Genomic DNA, 4,373 nt, shown 5'->3' with positions numbered 1-4,373 from the left:
TAGATATGATGTGACTCATAGCTCCCTGAGAATACCAATGAGGCCTGGATAGACAACACAACAAAGGTTTTTGTTATCAGTCAAGCAACTAATATTTATTGAGTATCTCAACGGTGCGTTGGGAGTCAGAATATTATGGGAGTTACATATTCCACACATGAAAAATATAGTTTCATTCCTTACCTCCAAAAATATAAAGCTAAGTAACTAGGACTAAACCATCTTCCTGGATGACAAAAAAAACTTTCCCCAGTCTACCGACTTGATATACTTTTTTATTTAATATATCACACAATGAAAAACAATAATGTTGCACAATGCATCTGCAATGGATGCTTGAACAATATTAATATTCACTGAATTTTCAAACTAAGCCATGGTTTTATATAGGTACTAAGCCAGACAAAATCACGGTAATATATCTTAGATTGCTGTTTCTCAACACTGTCATTGAATAGTGTCAACACTGTACATAGTGAATAATCCAAACACTGTAGCTATGCATTGCCTTGGAAAAAGCAAGTAGCTCGTATATCAATAGTGTCAGAGATCCAAAGCAGAAAATTAGATCAGAGCATATGAAAGAAACAGTAGTATTGGAAGATCCCAAAGTGCTCAAAATAGAAACATAATGAGCTCTATGTGTTGCTTATATATAAATGTCCTGCTCAAAGAATTTTTTTTGAATAAAGAGCAGTATATACTATATTGAGTAAAAGAAGCACTCTGAAAAGTGTATAAACTTTGCCCAAATCCTTTTTTTTTTTTAATAAATTTATTTATTTCTTTTTGGCTGCTTTGGGTCTTCGTTGCTGCACACGGGCTTTCTCTAGTTGCAGCGAGCGGGGGCTACTCTTCGTAGCACTGTGCGGGCTTCTCACTGTGGTGGCTTCTCTTGTTGCAGAGCATGGGCTCTAGGCGCGCGGGCTTCAGTAGTTGCGGCACGTGGGCTCAGTAGTTGTGGCTTGCAGGCTCTAGAGTGCAGGCTCAGTAGTTGCGGCACAGGGGCTTAGTTGTTCCGTGGCGTGTGGGATCTCCCTGGACCAGGGCTCGAACCTGCGTCCCCTGCATTGGCAGGCAGATTCTTAACCACTGCACCACCAGGGAAGTCCAAATCCATTTTTTTAATGAGTGATCCAGACAACCTGTTCATGTAACAGATATGTCAAAATTTCATAAATTATTTGCTTTGTTCATAGGTACAATTTTAGATGATTTTTCACAAGCATAGAAAACTATTAGATCTAAATAACATAAGTAAACATTTGCTCATTCTTTTTCAGGTCATCTCACTGTATCAAAGACATTTCAAACAAGCAGAAGTCAAATGAAACATGCTCATTAGTCTCACTTTTTCATAGTTGAAGTGATCTTGTACATTCAATTACTATATGATAGAGAGTTACTGAGATTTTTTTAGGGGGAAAAAAATAAAGATTACAACAAACATTTCCTGAATACTGACTTATTCCTCACATAAACTGATAAAATTTCCTGAGAAATTGTAAAGATAATTAAAAAATAAAATTAAGAATCCAACAATAGTTTGTCCATTTGACCTGAAACATAGTTCAAGTCGAATGTGTCCTTACTGATTTTCTGTTTGGATAATCTATCTATTGCTGAAAGTGGTACTGAAGTCCCTTTCTATTACTGTATTGTTATCTATTTCTCCCTTCAGATCCATTTGCTTAATATATATAGGTGCTCCAATGTTGGGTGCATATATATTTATGATTGTTATATCTTCCAGATGGATTGACCCCTTTATCATTATGTAATGACCTTCTTTGTCTCTTCATACCATTTTTGGCTTAGAGTCTATTTTGTCTGATATAACCATAGCTACCTCTGCTCTCTTTTGGTTTCCATTGGCATGGAATATCTTTTGCCATTCCTTCACTTTGACTCTACGCATGTCCTTAAAGCTGAGGTGAGTCTCTTGTGGGCAGCATATAGTTGGGTCTTATTTTTTTATGCATCTAGCCACTCTATGCCTTTTCATTGGAGAATTCAATCCACTTACATTTACAGTAATTATTGATAGATAAGAACTTCTAATGCCATCATATTGCTTTCTGGCTGTTTCATAGTTCCTTTGTTCCTTTCTTCCTCTCTTGCCTTCTTTGGAATTTTTGGTTTTCTGTAGTGGTATTCTCTAATTACAATCTCTTTATCTTTTGTGAATCCACTATAGGTCTTTGCTTTGTGTATACCGTAAGGCTTATATAAAACATCTTATAGATATAATAACCTATCTCACACTGATAACAACTTAACTTGGATTGAATACAAAAATTTTACCTTTTCATTACCCCTTGTTATGTTAATGTTACAATTTACTTCTTTTCATACTGTGTATTCATTCACAGATTATAGTAACTGTAGCTATTTTTAATAATCTTGTCCTTTAACATTTATATTATAGTTAAGTGGTTCACACACCATTATATTACAGTATGAGAGGATTCTGAATTTGACTATATCTACCTTTACAAGAGTGTTATGTATTTTCATGTTACTGATTTGTGTCCTTTAATTTCAACTTGAAAAAACTCATCTCAGCATTTCATATAAGGTAGGACTAGTGGTGATGAACTCCATCAGCTTTTGTTTGTCTGGGAAAATAGTTCTCTCTCCTTCATTACTAAAGGACAACTTTGCCAGATAGAGTATTCTTGGTTGGCAGGTTTTTTTTTTTTCTTTCAGCACTTTGAGTATACCATGCTACTCTCTTGTGTCCTGTAAGGTTTCTGATGAGAAATGTGCTGAAAGCCTAATTCTGGTTCCTTTTTAGGTTACAATCTTCTTTTCTCTTCATGCTTTTAAGTCTCTGATTTTTGAAAGTTATAATGTGTCTTGGAGAAGATTGTTTTGGATTGAAATTATGGGGTGACCTATCAGCTTCATGAATTTGGATGTCCAAATCTCTCCACATATTTGGGAAGTTCTTAGCCATTATTTTTTTAATTGAGCTTTCTGTCCCTTTCTCCCTCCCTTCTCCTTCAGGAACTACAATAATCCAATGACTTTCTTTTGATGGTATTCCTTAGATCACATAGGGTTTCTTCACTTCTTTTCAATCTTTTTTCTTTGTTCTCCTCTGACTGGTAATTTCTTTTTTTTTAAAACATCTTTATTGGAGTATAATTGCTTTACAATGGTGTGTTAGTTTCTGCTTTGTAACGTTACTGGTAATTTCAAAGCTCTTGTATTCTAATTGACAGATAACGTGGTCTACTCGACCAATCTGTTGTTGATGCTCTCTATTATATTTTTCATTTCATTTATTGAATTCTTCAGCTCCATAATTTCTGTTTGGTTCTTTTTTATTATTCCTATCTCTTTGGAAAAATCCTCATTTTGTTTGTGTATTGTTTTCCTGATTTTGTTGAATTATCTGTTTTCTTTTTTTTTTTCCTTTTGTAGTATAATTGATTTACTATGTTGTGTTAGTTTCAGGTGTACAGCAAAGTCAATCAATTATACATATACATATATCCACTCTTTTTAAGATTCTTTTCTCATATAGGTCATTACAGAGTATTGAGTAGAGTTCCCTGTGCTATACAGTAGGTCCTTATTAGTTACCTATGTATATGTCAATCCCAATCTTCCAAATTATCCCTCCCCTCCTTTTCCCCCTGGTAACCGTCCCCCTTTCCCCCCTGGTAACCATAAGTTTGTTTTCAACATCTGTGACTCTATTTCTGTTTTGTAAATAAGTTCATTTGTACCATTTTTTTTAGATTCCACATATTTTCTTGTGGATAACTGAGCTTCCTTAAAACAGGTACTTTGACCCACACACCTATGGTCAATTAATCTTCAACAAAGGAGGCAAGAATGTACAATGGAGAAAAGACAATCTCTTCAGCAAGTGGTGCTGGGAAATCTAGACAGCCACATGTAAATCAATGAAGTTAGAACATTCCCTCACACCACACACAAAAATAAACTCAAAATAGCTTAAAGACTTAAGACATGACACCATAAAACTCCCAGAAGAGAACACAGGCAAAACATTCTGACATAAATTGTAGCAATATTTTCTTAGGTCAGTCTAAGGCAAAAGAAATAATATCAAAAATAAACAAATGGGACATAATCAAACTTATAAGCTTTTGCACAGCAAAGGAAACCATAAACAAAACAAAAAGACAACCTACAGAATGAGAGAAAATATTTGCAAATGATGTGACCGACAAGGGGTTAATTTCCAAAATATACAAACAGCTCATACAAATCAATATCAAAAAAACAAACAACTCAATCAAAAAATGAGCAGAAGACCTAAATAGACACCTCTCCAAAGAACACATACAGATAGCCAACAGGCACATGAAAAGATACTCAACATTGCAAATTATTAG

Source organism: Eschrichtius robustus, chromosome X (genome assembly GCF_028021215.1).
Source record: "Eschrichtius robustus isolate mEscRob2 chromosome X, mEscRob2.pri, whole genome shotgun sequence".
Lineage (NCBI taxonomy): Eukaryota > Metazoa > Chordata > Mammalia > Artiodactyla > Eschrichtiidae > Eschrichtius > Eschrichtius robustus.
Note: the sequence above shows the minus strand (reverse complement) of the source record.